Raw genomic sequence first — 15,961 nt, 5'->3', positions numbered from 1 at the left:
AGTTCTTGTTTTTCTGCACCCTCAGCAGAGCTCCTGCCCACCACACAACCAGATACCCTCACACAGATCTCATGTGATATTTTTAAACACATCTCTCTTCTAAGTTTAAAATCTAAGTAACTTCCAAGGCTCAGCATTTTTTGTTCAGTGAATGTCTTAATTTGTGACAAGTGCTATAGGAGGAAGCAACACACTTGTGCTTCAAAATCTGTTCCTGTCCCTCAAGCAGAGCCTTTCTCCTAAACTGGAATTTGTAACTGGGAATTTGTAACCCCATAATCTTTAAAGCAGAAAAACCCTGTAGATATTTGAAAGGAAACAGAAATCAAGTAAAAAAGAATAATCACGTTCTCCTGACTTCAAGTAGGTTGACTTCATGTTCTGCTGGAATTCCACCCAAGCATCAACACCAATAGAATACACAACATGCAAAATAAATACATATGTAGTTGGAAAAGAATTAGCAACACTGAATGTTTCCTTGTCCAGTAAAGCCATTATCACACCACACTCAGATGGAAGAATCCTATGCAAGATTGGGTGAAAGCAGTTTTAAGGGGAGAAAAAAAAAAAAAAAAAAAAAAAAAATTGGTTTCTTGAGCAAAACACAAAATGAAAGTGAAAACTGAAATTAAAGGAAGCAGTCATTCAAGTATCAAAGGAGCACAGCTCTGCTCCTGCTGTCACTGTGGCTGTGCTTCCTAAGAGCACATCTGCAGGTCCCATCATTCATCTTTCTCCTAAATCCCCAGATCCCGGAGTCATTTGATGACACAAGAGTCACATGTCAAATCAAATTTCACCCTCTCAGGAAAGGAAAAAAGGCTTGGAAAAAACCCCAATTATGTTGAAAAATAAAATATAAAGACTAGTTTATGAAATAAATTATTTTTGAGCCTCCCTAAAAAACATTGTTCCCCTCCTGCTGTACTTGGTAGAGGCAAGAGAATGCCCAGAGCTGTTGTGCTCCAGCCTTTCAGCATCCATCCAGTCCTTGCTCTTTCCCCAAATCCTACCTGAGCTCTAGGATCTGCAGCACAGCTTTCCCTCTTCCTCGCTCTGCACTGCATCATTTCACCAGGCTCCCTCCCTGCACTCCCTCCCCCGGCTCTGCACAGCTCCTCTGCACTGCAGCACTGCCAAACCCAGCACTCCCAGCTCTGTGCCACCCTGGAGCCCTCCAGCCTGCCCTGCTCCACTGCCAAACCCAGCACTCCCAGCCCTTCTTCCAGCTCTGTGCCACCCTGGAGCATTCCAGCCTGCCCTGCTCCACTGCCAGAATCAGCACATCCAGCTCTGTGCCATCCTGGAGCCTTCCAGCCTGCCCTGCTCCACAGCCAGAACTCAGCACATCCAGCTCTGTGCCACCCTGGAGCCCTCCAGCCTGCCCTGCTCCACAGCCAGAACTCAGCACATCCAGCTCTGTGCCATCCTGGAGCCCTCCAGCCTGCCCTGCTCCACGGCCAGAACTCAGCACATCCAGTTCTGTGCCACCCTGGAGCCCTCCAGCCTGCCCTGCTCCACTGCAGCACTGCCAAACCCAGCACTCCCAGCTCTGTGCCACCCTGGAGCCCTCCAGCCTTCCCTGCTCCCCTGCCCATCCCCTCCATCTCCCCCATCTCAGCTTTTCCATCACAGCCCCCCCCAATCCCCTGGCTCTGCCACCTCCCTCCCACCTCCATGGCACAGCCCAGCCCTGGAGCATCACAGCTCCCATTTTCCTTCTGCTCTCCCAGTTCAACACCAGGCTGCAGCGCTGCTGGAGAATCCCACAGCTTTATTTTACCATTTTTCATGCTCTTTAACCCGCACCCATGGTGCTACAAGGATTCCCCTCCTGCCTCAAGGCACCCCTCATCCTTTAGCCAGATCCTATCCCCCAGTCCCATGAGCTTTACCCCTCTCTCCACCCCTTAAACACAGCTTTAAAATCTCAGTATTTGTGCACAAGTCCACATTCCCTGCTCAGGGACATCAGAGCACCCTTGGCAAGTACAGACTTTAGAGGGTTGTCCTGGATTTACCAACAGGAGGTCATGCCTAACAAACTTGATTAATTTCTTTGAGGAGGTGACAATGACAAGGGACTGGGCAAGGAAATAAAGCATAATTCAACCAGACTTCAAGAGCCCTTTGATACAGTACCACATAAAAGGCTAATTTATAAGGTTAATATGGATGGCATTGATAGCAAAACACTTATCCATGTAAACATCTTTCTTTTAATTACTCTGCAAAGAAAGTAGGAGGCAAAGCAAACAGTGGCTGATCACAAGAACAGGAAAAGGAAATTATCACAGGAACTTTGGTTATTCGTGCACTCATACCCATGGCTGGTAGGATTTTTCTTCCAGCATGTTCTAAGATGATTCCCTATAGATGCCTCTCATCTTGGTGACCAAACAGGCTGCAGAAGGTGAAGGGACAAAGTCCCATCCTTATTGTGCCCCTCTGGACACCTGGCATCGTGTCATTTATAGCTGCATTAATAGTGGTTTAATAAAAGGCACCATGTCAGAGGAGCTGCTGGTGTTCCAAGCACAGAAGGCTGGGCAGGTGCACACAGGGTGTTAGAACCAAGAATGAGGACAAAAATCAGGACTCAAAGATCAGAATAGAGCCTGAGGCTCAGCAAAGCAATCCTACCTGTCTGTAGCTCCCCAGGGGACAGGGTGTGCTCCTTCAGCTGCCTTGCTCCGTGGGCATCACAGGCTGAGGGTCACCACAGCAGAGCAGTTTTCTTGCCCTCAACTGCAGCCTGTGTTCTTCTTGGTCATTAAAAGATCACCTGGCAGAATGAAATCGCCCTTCATTCTCAGTAACTACAGAAAAGGAAGATATTTCCCTTTTTCTGGTCCAGCAGGAGGTCCAGGCAGATGCTCCATGAGCCCTGCACCACCACCCAGCTCCTCCACAAAGCAGAGCCTTCAGCCTGGCCACTGCTCCCCTCTGCCAGCACAGCCAGTGTTTCCCTCTCTTTTCCCAGGAAAAAAAGCACATCTGTTTTCTGCAAATGCTGTAAATTAGTTAATGTTTGTAAAGTGCTCTGCTTGTGTGAAGTGCTACATAATTACTACATATTATCAATATAATTTGGCTGGATTGTGCCACAGCCGCCTCCTCTCTTCATTTGCAGCGTGGAGAGAGTTTTCTTAGGCATCAGCTCTTGGTGTCACCCATCTCAGAACTGCCCTGACCTGCCTTGAAGAGCCCCAGAAGGGAAATAAACCCAGCTCTGAGGCACGTCCCTGGGAGCCTTCAGCTCCCTCCTTTCAGGAAGCAGAGTAAGGGATCCCTCCTGAGGAGGAGCTGCTCTTTGGGAAGGGCTGGTAGTCCCCAGTTCAGTGACCCCAGAATTTGTAACAGCTACTGAAAAGATCCTAACTATCAAGAAAGCAGCAGCCTGGCTGGTGATGGGCTCAGAATGTGGACTACAAGTCCCTGGTCTGCAGTCATTAATAGGAGTGACCTGTTCAGGCACTAATAAACCTCACTGCTCATCTTAATGCATCCCCTAAAATGAACTAAATGTGAGCAACCATGACCTGCTTATCCCAGCTCCCTAGCACCCTCTTCCAGCAAATCCTGCATTTTCAGGTCTCAACAAAAGGAAGCCTACATAAAACACCTCCTAGTTCCAGGCTAAAACCTGATAGAAAAAATAAATTTTCATATTAGAGAAATAAACTGAGTAATAGGCAATCTAACTGTCCTTAAAAGATACAGAAAGAACTTCAAGAAAGTCTTAAAATTCATTGCTTATAGAAAATACAACCCTAAGGAAAATAAATGCTAAAAACCACTAAAACCAAAAGACCAGGTGAAAAAAAAAACCTGCTACTCCCTGTTTTTCTAGAGGCACTGCTGCCCATCCCTCCTGGAATTAAAGGGCTGATGAGCAGAAGTGGTGCCAGCTGGGAAAACAATTGGGCAGAAAAAAATCAACAATTTGAAGGCACTTTCTAGTTTTATTTCTAACTCCTGGGACAAATAATCTAACTTGAGGGCAACATTCCCCACAGATCTGTCAAATTATTAAAGTGGAATGATGGGAAAAATATTTGGCCTGTGACAAGATGTATTTAAAATTGCTGAAGTGAGAAAAAGAAAAAAAATGTTACCAGAATATCTGTTCTTTCTAAAAACAAAAACTATCAGACTATGAAAAAGGCGTGATTGGAAAGCCAGAAGTTTCCTGGTGTACATAAAATACTTCACAAGGCACCAAATGAGCTGGTTGGCCCAAACTTACATCACTGCTTTTTTTACAAGTGTTACCTGAGAAGGAAATTTTCTCCCAAGTTCTGCATTTCTGTGTGGTAAAAAATTGTCCCAAATGTGGAGTTTCATGAAGAGGGAGGTAATCCTGTCCAGGTAAGCATGGACACTGATCTCATCCATCCATGTTCAGGAGGAAAGGGCTGAACTAAGCTGGTCAAAATCATGGAGAAGCAGATTTCCAATTCACAGTTGATGTGTTCTGGATTTGTCTCATAAGAGTTTTTGATCTCAGAGGTTTTAACATTTGAACTCTCACTTTTCTGAGAGGCTTCCCTTTGTCTCTGATGGGATGAATGGGAAAACTGGATTCAAAATGCCAAAATGCAGCAAATCAGACTGATTGCTGATTCTCCTGGTTCAATCTGTAGCTGATAACAGAAGGTCCAGCAAATGTAAATATAATGTTCAAATTATTTCAGATAAATTTGAGACTATTCCAATGTTTTTGAAGATGTGTCATGCTATGGCCTGGGAGGTCTGTGCTGCTCTCCAGCTTTGCCAAATTCATCTGGTTAACCTGGACCTTTCCAGTTTCTCTCCCTATTTTTAGTGTCACATGAATGGAGGGGTCTTGGTATTCTGAAATCTTTCCAAGAGAGACAAGGAGTCTACAACACTTCTGGCATGGGTGTGATTATAAAGCAGCAGAGGGGAAAATGGGTCTATAAAACAGTGATCCAGATCATCTGCAAGTGCAGATGGGTTTGGCTCTGTTGAGATCAGTGGAGCAATGTCAATTTACAGCTTCTGAGGCTCCTGCTTAGTCTGCAGACCTGGGGCAGAGGAGCTGCAACACCTGGACTGCAGATCCTGAAGGAATAGGTTTCAGAGGAGGCTCTGGCTTGTTATGGTGGAGGCAGAAGGAAAGAGATTTTCTTGAGTTTTATTTGGTTGGAGGAAGAAAGAGTAGGACTAAGTGTCTGTTTAAAAGGCAGGAGGACTGGGCAGAAACAAATCCTTTGAAGCGGGGTCTGCACCAGACTCCTCTCCTGGTCCCTTCCTTGCTGTCCAGAATTGCCTGTGACTGCTGGTTGAGGCTTTTTCTCTCTCAAATACATCCCTTGCTTCTCATTTTACAAAGTGAGAGGGGTTGCTTTAAGGGAAAAAAAAGTTCCAGATTATAAATGCATCCTATTAGGATTTCTTTTTCTTTCCTTCCAGACAAAAGCATTTCTGCTTCCAAGCTTGATAGACCTCCCGACCCTGCTGATGTGGGTGGATGGCTCTGCATGTTCTGAATCATTTGCTTCCTTTTCAAGTGTTACTTTCCCCTTATTTCAATTACCCTTCCTCTGTAATTACTGGGGCTGCTCCAGCGAGCAGGAGCGCTGTGGAGCTGACAGCCCGGCTAGCTGCAGGGCGGGCTGCCCATGCAATCCCCATCCTGATCTTGCCTGTGCAATCCCCATCCTGGTCTTGTCCCTGCAATCCCCATCCTGGTCTTGTCCCTGCAATCCCCATCCTCATCCTGTCCCTGCAATCCCCATCCTCATCTTGTCCCTGCTCATCCTCATCCTCATCTTGTCCCTGCAATCTCCATCCTCATCTTGTCCCTGCAATCCCCATCCTCATCCTGTCCCTGCAATCCCCATCCTGGTCCTGCCCCTGCAATCCCCATCCTCATCCTCATCCTGCCCCTGCTCATCCTCATCCTCATCCTCATCCTGCCCCTGCTCATCCTCATCCTCATCCTCATCCTGCCCCTGCAATCCCCATCCTCATCCTGTCCCTGCAATCCCCATCCTCATCCTGTCCCTGCAATCCCCATCCTGATCCTGTCCCTGCAATCCCCATCCTGATCCTGTCCCTGCAATCCCCATCCTCATCTTGTCCCTGCAATCCCCATCCTCATCCTGTCCCTGCAATCCCCATCCTGATCTTGTCCCTGCAATCCCCATTCTGATCTTGTCCCTGCAATCCCCATCCTGGTCCTGTCCCTGCTCATCCTCATCCTCATCTTGTCCCTGCTCATCCTCATCCTCATCTTGTCCCTGCAATCCCCATCCTCATCCTGTCCCTGCAATCCCCATCCTGATCCTGTCCCTGCAGTCCCCATCCTCATTCTGTCCCTGCAATCCCCATCCTGGTCTTGTCCCTGCAATCCCCATCCTCATCCTGTCCCTGCAATCCCCATCCTCATCCTGCCCGTGCAATCCCCATCCTCATCCTGCCCCTGCAATCCCCATCCTCATCTTGTCCCTGCAATCCCCATCCTGATCCTGTCCCTGCAATCCCCATCCTCATCCTGTCCCTGCAATCCATCTCAGGTCTCTGCTGCTCACAGTGACCCCAAGATAGGTTAGAAAGTCTCTTTTCCCGGCCTGGCAATGGAAGAAGGAGTCAGAGCTCTTCAGTTCTCAGTTTTAAGGTTGTTTATTGTTCCTTATCTATAAAATTCTTTCTCCTGGCCTGCTGAGGTCCATTCAGCAGGACAGACAGACACACTCTGCCTGCCCCCAGGGTGGTGTTATCTCTTTATACTAAAAACTACGTGTACAATATTTACAATAACTTCCCAATACCCATCACCTATGTTAGACAGACAGCTTCTACTCTAAACCAATCTAAAAGTGCCAACATCACAGCAGAATATGGAGGCCAAGAAGGAGAAAGGCTGGACATGCCCAGATCCCTGCATCTGAACCCCCATGCTAAAAACCCCAAAAATCTATTTTTCAGCCTGTGATAAATTCGCTATCATTCTGCTTAAACTCTTTTGACTTGCAATCCTTCATATAAAGGTTGGTAATTGTTTTTTGCAAGGGCTAAATCAAAGGCACAGGGGTCTTGGGCTCTGTGCTGAGGTCTCTGAGCCCCCTGGGCAGGGTCTGGAGTCCTCCAGGGCAGCCAGAGGAATTTCCTGGGTTCTGACAAATCCACATCCTTGTCTTGCCCGTGCAGTGGGCAGAAATGGACATTTAATAGCACAGGAGGAATTGTAGGAGGATATTGAGACTCCAGTGCTTTGTAGAGGGTTCAGTGCCCAGCCTTTCAGCAGGATGAGCTGTGTGTAATTGCTCTGCCTGTTCCTGCAAGAGTTATAAGGCAGAGGTGCAGGGATCACCTCCCTTCATTCCCGCTGAGTGATTGCCTTGGTGACAGCAGGAGGCAATGGAGCTTGGTCCCACACCTATTTGTGTCATCACTCTGGGCCCCCAGATTAATAATTATTGATTATTTATAATTATTGATTGTTAATCAAGAATTAATAGTGATTTAATGACTTACAGAAGATTGATTAATTTTTTTATTATTATACCTATTATTATTAGGAAACCCATTACTTTTATAGACAGTTACAATACACCTGGACCTAATTAGTCCAATCCAAACACCATCACCATTGGACAATCAAGAAACCACCCTTTGGTAAACAAATCTCCATAGCACATTCCACATGTGCACAACAACAGGTACAGCAGGTTAAGATAAGAATTGTTTCTCATTCTTCTCTCTGATCTTCTCACAGAATTTTCCTCAGGACAATGCCTGGGAAAGTTGTTTCTCTCTGTGGCCAGAGAGCTGCTGCCACATATTTGAGCTCTGTGGAGTCTTTTAAGGAAATTTCAAAGGGATCATTTTAATCCACAAAATGTGCAACCAGCTCTGATGTGAGATGGGCAGGAAGGGAAGGGGGGACAAAAAGTGATGCTCTGGTTGGGCTGCTGAGGATGGCATGTAGGGGGAAAACTGCTCTGGGGCCAGGGATGAATCTGCTTCCAATTCAGTTTTGTTCTGTGTGGTTTCTAGAAAGCAAGTAAATAAACCAAATACTTGAAATAACAAAGCAAACAAACAAAACATCCACAAAACAAAAATAACCCAAACGAAACCAAAAAACCTCCAACCTCCCCCCAGAATAAAACAAAACAATCTCTCCCAAAATCTCAAAATAAAAGCCAAATATCTAAAAAGAACAAAAACACCAAAAACCAAACCAAAACAACAGCACCCCAACAAAAAGCCCTCAAAACCAGACAAACAAAACCCTCAAACCAAAGCAAAAAAAAAAATCCCACAAAAAACCCCAACACCTCAACTTTTTTAATTCTGATTTTCATCCCATTCACTACCAAATTTAAATGGTAGGTTTCATACAGCAATTCTGCAAAGTGGCACATTTTTGTTAAATATCAAGCTTTATTCAAAAGAGGTTCAGCTTCTGTGTTACAAGTCAAGTTTCCAGAAAAGCTCTGCCCTATCTATTCTAAGAAAATGCTTTATTAGGTAGTTTTCCAAAAGTTAATATTATTTCCGAGGCTTCTTCCTGCCTTCTATCCCTGTAAAAGCTCCTTTCACTGAATATCCCATCCATACAATCTGCTAATAATGTGATGCCTATTATTAGCACATGGGGATATTGGAAAAGTATCTATTCAAAAGGTCCTAAAACCTATCCTCAAATAAAGAGGAGCTGCAGCAGCTCAGAAAAGACCCAACTGACTGGTGTTAATTGTAGAGAATGGGATTTTTTTTTTTTTTAAAGCCAACTAATTGCACTTTTCAAATTTAATTTTATATTGAAATTCAAGGAGGCAACAGCCTGGAGAGAGGGTGTCAAAAGTTTTCCTAGCAGGAATTCAGGGTCCTGCAGGAGGGGCTGGAGTTGCTGCTGCTGCTGCTCTGTGTGCTTGGCACAGGCTCCTGTTGGTTATTCACAAACACAACTTCATCTCTTGCATTATTTTAGCTTTCTATGAGACATGAAGCTGCTGGGCTTGATTGGCTGGGCAGTACCAGAGGATGAAAACACCAGATTATTTTTTCCCTTGATTCATTTAGGGAATTAAAGGTGTAGCAAATGGCTTGTGAGACTTTGGGTTGTACCAAAAGTGATTTTTTCTTTTTTTCTTTCTTTTTTTTGCTACCTATGTGCAGAGCTTTCTGCTTGGTTCTGCTCTCCCTGTGCTCAGGCAGCAGGTAAAGGAGAGATGTTGGCAGGATAAAATTGTGGGAGGAAGGATGAGAGAGAGAAGGAGCAGGGCAAGCAAGAAGAAAAACAGAACAGCCAGATGAGTTTGGGTCCTTTTTTTCCTTTTTTTTTTCCAACACTCAAAGATTTCTAAGCAAAATTAGGAGTGGTGAGGAAGATTGTTCCACTCTGGAGTAGGTAAGATTCATTTTTATTTGACTTTTAGTGGAGCTGCCTTAAGAATAAAAGAGCAGCACCATCTCAGACTTCTGCACACAGCTAATCGAGGGGACAAGCTTCCCCACCCCAGAGGAAATGCCACAAGCTGTTTGGTCTTTGGAGCCACAGGACCAAGTATTGTTATTTAGGGACTATCTTTGTGTTTCTATACATGTTTTTATTTTTGGGTGCAGCAACAGAGGCGAGGGACTGCTTAAAATTTCCTTTGACCTTTCAAAGTGTTCCTGGGAGCCAAAGGTGTGCACAGGAAAGAAACATTAAATTACAGCCATGGCTCAGACCCCTGAAAGGGTCTGGCAGCTGCAGGAAGCAATGGCAAATAATACCCAGCACTCTCAGAAATGGCCCTGGATCTTCAGACCTTTCTGAAAGCTGAAATAATTCTTTTAATTCAGTATAAACAGATTAGGTCCAAGCCAGCCCAGCACCATGGGCAAACCTGGAAGGAAAAGAAAGATTGATTTATCTTCAGTTGTTTGCCTCTTTCAGAACCTGAAGGTTCATGCATTGACAGTTATATCTGCAAAGGGATCAAAAAAATTTCCTCATATTTCTCTTATTCAGAGAAACTTTGGGTTGTGGCAGGAGTGGAATCTCCTGTAGCCCAGGCTCTGTGAAGAATGGACTTCAGCTCTGCTTGGATGTGATGGGAGGGGAAAGTGATTTCCATGATTTTCTGAGAGCAGAGGAGCTCCTCTCATTTGACACTCACTGAGGGGGGGTAGGAGAGGGCACTTGCCTGGGGAAAGGGTCAGTAGTTTGAGTTCTGCAACATTTTGGCTGATTTAAGGATTTTGGAAAAGCCCAACTTGTGAGTGACTGGGACAAAGGCTGAGCAGCTCTCTGTGTCTGCCATGGGGAAACTGCTGGTGTCAAACACAGCTCTTCTTTCCTCTCACCTCTGGCCAGGCAGAGGGTTGGTCCTACAAGCACAAAATTATGAAACAATTTAGAGTTGTCTCTGTATCTCAGTTTCTCTCCAACTCTACTGCGCACAGGGTTTTAATTTTTCAGAGCGGCCCGACCCTGCCCTGACTCAGTCCCACCCTGAGGATTTTCCAGCTTCACCTGACCCTGGGAAACAGCAAACGGGCTGCAGGCTTGATGTGCTTGCTCTTTCTGAGCCTTCCCCCATTCCTGCTGCTCTGCTCTGCCCTCCCTTGCCTTCTCAGCCTCCTGCTTTAGCTTTCTCTGGCTTTCACAGTTGTCATTCTTCAAAATCCAAGATGGGATTGAACTTAAACCTTGAGCTAACAGTGGAGTGCCAGGCTGGCATACATTTCTCTCCCAATTAGAATGGATGAAAAGCTTAGGGAGAATATTTAGTGGGTCTGTATGGCTGGAATTTACACCAGGAAATCTCTGTGCAGGTCCTCACCCCACGAATTGCCTTGGCTTTGCCTCACCTTTGCTCAAACAGCAGAAACTCATGAAATGCAAAGTCAGAGAGCTTTGAATGCTAAGCCACATGGAATATTTGTTCTTCAACCAGGCAAAACTTTTATATAATCAGGGTTCAGATGCAGGTGTTTGCTGGATTATACTCTCTTTGCTGTGCACACTGGTCTCTGTTCCTAGGGCAGGCAGATCAGAAAGTTTGCTGGCTGCGCAATTCAGGGAGTGCCTAAAACACATCAGAATTAAGACACATTTTACTTCACTGTCCTCCTCCAAATTTCCTCCATAGTGCAGTGTCACCAAGAAAAACAAAATAGGCAGATGAAGAACATGATCATCTACAAAATTCATTCCTTTCTGGAGGAAAGAATGTCCCCTGCCTGTGCACACACTTGCACATATTTGTAGATCACTTGCTTTTGGGGCTTCCACTCACTGCTTTGCCCTTCTTCCCCAAATCTGGGTTTTCCAGTACAATAAGAACCACCAAATTTACCTTCTGCACCTGGAACCTGCAGATTCAGATATTTAGAAAAATAACCCTGAGAGCTGCCAAAAGATATATTTTTCTTTTTTACTTTTGGAAGGCTTTGCCCCGGCAAATCAGTTCGCTGTGTACCAAAGATTATTAGAGCATCTTATTTAAAACTTATGATCTAATTAGTGGCTTTAATGGTAGTTAATTACACAGAGAGCAACAAAGCAGTTATATTTCCTACCAGGCTTCTTCTAAGTCAAGGTGCAGGTACTTATCTAGGGCCATAAAGGAGAGTGGCTACCACACTTAACATCTAATTATACAAAATTGTCCACAGTAATTATGAGCAATGTGATTTTATTTATCTGGCTTAATTACTGGGGCTATGCACAGTCTGTGACCTGGCACGGTGACAGGGAGGACAGGGAGAGGGAAAAGTTCCCTCCCCGACATGAACACTGTGGTGGAACTGCAGCCTGAGCTGGGTCCTCCTGATCATCCTGAGCACAAAGACAGGCTCTGCTGACAGCCCAGCAGTGCTGCTGGAGGTCTGGGGACCCTCTGATCCCAGGGATTTGCAGGAGTATGGATACACACAGTGTGGACGAGGCAGTGCCTTTGCTGAGCCCCACCAGATGCTCAGGGTTGGTTTTCTCTCACCCCAAGGAACCCGCGATTGCCAGTGGGGATAAAAAGGAAAATTCATCCTTTTATTCAGCAGAAGGAACATTCTATTCCCACCATCCACATTTTAAGTCTTCCCAGATGTCATTTGTTGCTAAGTACGCTCTAGAAAATTTCAGGGCACCTCCAAAAACTCAGTGTCTGGTGTAAAACCACTTTTCACTCTCAGAGGGAAGCAGAGCGAGTGTTCTGGCTGACTTTAGACTATTCTTGCTCATCTCCTTAACTTTTAACTGGTGTGTGCATGGACACAAACCCAGGTACAGCTTAGCCCCTCCCAGTGTCTGTCCTGACAGGAATCTGCCCTGTATTGGGATCAATCTCTATTATTTACCAATCCCTACAGAATGAGTAACCACAGTGCTTGAACCCATAAAAAGAGTAGGTTATGATGAGTATGAGTGAAATGTGGTTCCTTGGATTTGTCCTTTCACCCCATTGGACCAGGTGGAAATTTGTTAGTGAGAGATGTGTTAGTGCTGTCCAAAAACCCAGCCAGCCTGTTACACCTCTTGTGACAATAAAAGTAATGAGTGCTTAAACAGGAGGCTGAGACATTCTTCAGTTTATATCAGTATCTTCTGTTGCCCAGTCTCTGTCCTCTCATTAATTAATTACCCCTGATGAAAGGGGTACCTTTGGGTTGTAAAGTTTAAAGTGATAGATATGATTTACATGCCAGAAAGACAGCTGGCCCTCTGCCCACAGCCTTGAAAAACAGCATTTTCAAATACTTTCACTTCATAAAATTGCAGGCAGCCGCATGTACAGCTCTGCTTCTCAACTCATCCCCCCAGGACATTTCCATGTTATAGCAAATCACTTGTTCAGTGGCTCACTAAGATTTTGAATTAGTAGTAAATACATTTTGACCTTATTTTTCTCCTGATAATTGCTCTATTTATAGAGAAGTCACTTGTTGTCATGCTAATTTCCTCCATTTGAGAATTAGATCGGCTCCATCAGAAATAATGTGTGGTATACCCCATTTTAAAAAAGAAAAAAGGCAAAAAAGGAAACTGTCTCCTTTAAGAGTGGGTTTGCTCTTGTTCCATTTTTAATGAAAGCTAGGAAAAAAATACTCATTGTTGAAAAAAGCCATGATAACTTTCACTGACAAGTTAGGTCATTCTCTTTCTTTAGATATCACTTCCCTGTGTTTTATGCCTTTGTTTTCCATAAAGTATTTGAGCATCAGCTTAGAGAGGAACAGCCTGTCATGGTGGGATGTTTTATAGTCCTCGCATAACATATCAAAATATCTGTGGCCAGATTAAAAAAATAGCCTAACTTTTTCAGCATTCAGGGCCAGAGTTCAGAGCTGGACAAGGACAAGATTTTTCTTTTTATTATTCCTTTTCAGAAACCCAACCACCAAGTCTACTTTATTTCCTTCACTCCCTCCCTGAGCTCACAGCACAGGCTCATTTTGAGATGCCGGAGTGAGGAGTTCTCGACATGCAGAGCACATCCACAGAGCTCTGCTCTCCTTTTCCATCACCTGAGCACTCCCCATGCTCAGGGCACCTCTGCCCTGTGGCACTGAATCACCCACAGCCTGGTGACCTGGCTGTTGGTGACAGCCTGGTGGCCCCAGCTTCTGTTTCTATTGACACAGCAGCTGGCCCAGCCGTAAATCCAGCTGGGATTTGTGCTGGGAATCATCAAGTGGCTGAAGGGGGATGGAGGGACCTTGATGTCCCCAGGGCTGCTCACCACCAGCATTGTCTCCCTGATTTTTTAAGTTTTTCTGAGCCTTCTGATGTTTACATTCGTGTAACAAACTTTCTCACACACTTTCTGTAAATGATTATTGTTTTGCATTCTTTTATGGAGGAGGAGAAATTTGATGGACTGTTGGTTTGTCCAGTGTCATTGGAGAGGTGGCACTGTCACCCTCCAATCCACTGCCACTTCTGGAAATCTATAAATGTTGGAGTCAGAAATTAAATATTCCCTTTTTACTTAGAGAACAGCAGCGTGTCCACGTCGAGTTATTTTGTGTTTTATAGTAACACCTCATCCCGGGGAAGTGGCTCAGGTTGAGTCCCAGCATGATTCCTGGTTCAGCCCCATGGAGCAATTAACAGCAGGCAGCGAGGGCTCCAAACCTTTGCTCAGACCAGGCTGTTTATCAATGTGTCAGCCTGGTGGCAGATTCAAGAAATCTAAATTTACCAGGCCACTGCTTCCCCCGTTCCTGGCTGCAGCTGGTGGATCTGCAGGACATGCTGTCCCAGCTGGGCATCTGGACCAGGCTGAGGAGGAGAACTGGTTGAATGGGACCAGCTCCAGAGTTCAGGGCAGGGGAGGTTTTTTTTACACCACAGCTGCTTAATGACTTTTTTCAATTGATTTCAGCAGCGCTGCTTTTCGATTACTGATTCCATCCTAGTCACTGGGCAGAAAAATGGGCTTAGGAAAATTATAGGCAGGAAAGAGGGGAAAAAAAAAAATGCTCAAAAATTCAACAGCTTCCACAACGCAGTGACATTTGTCCAGATATTTTGTGCTGAATTGGGGAAAAAAAGAGAGAAATGGCAATTCCTCCCATCTCTCAGCCCGCGCTGGGAGTAGAGTACGCATGTACTTCTTTGCTTTCAAGCCCCAGTTCATCCATGCTCATTGACCTGCTCCTTGGTTTGGAACCAGCTGCAGAAAGCAGCTGTCATCCCCTGTTACTCTGCCAGCCCTGTTCTTACGGCAGCCATCAAACCCTGGCACTGACTGAAGGCAATTCAATTAGCTGTGACGGTCAAACAGAAACCGAGGGTCAATTGAAATCTCTTTTTTCCCTCCTCCTGACCATCTCCTCTCTGTTTTCATCTCCAGTCTGGAGGTGAAGAGGTCCATCCCCGTTTTGGAAGTTTTTGTGGGGTGAGGATGGGAGAAGGAGGGTGCTTGCACAGGAGATCCTTGCTACAGTGAGGGAAAGAGGAGAAAAGGAGGGGAATACACAGCAGGATGGGGGATGGATCTTTCCTCAGTCCTGCTCAGCTCTTGTGCTGCCTCCTTAAGATGGGATGAGCTTGGGAAGTGGTGCCTTGTTGGATGGCTTGTGATGTGCTTTGGCTAAACTGGACAGTAAAGATGAAATCTCCCTCACTTTGCTGCTGCCAACCACAGCAGCCACTCCAGGCTTTTGGGCTCATTCCCAGCACAACCAGAGGAAAGGGAGAAGGTGAGAGGAAGAGGAGGAAGATGAGGAGGTAAAAGCAAGAGCTGGGCCATGGCACAGCTGCTTCCACAGCCCCTCTTTGCAGCCAGCCCCCACAGCTCCTCTCAGGTGTGCAGACAGCAGTAAAAGTAAAGGTCGAGCTGATAATCTTGATAAATATTTAATAGTTACTGGTTTCATGTCTCCCTTATTGCCACAGATTGGATGTCTGACACTGGTGACATCGGGCAGGGAGCACACACAGCCTCACCTGGGGCAGGGCATGGTGGGGGGACTGTCCCTTGGAGCCTGATGGCACCAGCTCAGCCCCCTCCATCCCCCTGCAGAGCCTGGCTGGTTGGAATCCAAAATGCAGGGAATGCTCACAACTTTGGGCCCGTAAGCCAAAGCTTAGAATTAAACCCAGGATTTGATCTGAGACCTTGGAAAAGGCTCCCAAACTTAAATGCTGGAAGGGAGAATGAGGATTTGTAGTTTAAAGCAGAGACACGTTAAGCTAAGTGGAGGAAAGTTTAGAGTTTTAGAGTTTAAGATACAGAAAAAATAAAAGTAGTTACAGAGGTAAATAAGGAGTTCAGAATGCAGTGCTGTGGGTTTGTGTGCCATAACAGGATTGGCTAAGAAAGCTCACGCTGTAGGAGCTGAGTCCATAAGACAAAATATTTAAAGATTGGGTCAAAAAGCCTAAATATCCTTGTTGGCAGTGCTTTATTGGTCAATAAATCCTTAAAGGATCTTGTAACTAGGGGGTCTTGTGACCTTCTGAGCCATGGGGTAAAGATGTGAGCCG

Source organism: Fringilla coelebs, assembly GCF_963513975.1.
Source record: "Fringilla coelebs genome assembly, chromosome: 21".
Lineage (NCBI taxonomy): Eukaryota > Metazoa > Chordata > Aves > Passeriformes > Fringillidae > Fringilla > Fringilla coelebs.
The sequence above is the reverse complement of the archived record's forward strand: the minus strand, read 5'-3'. Positions refer to the sequence as shown.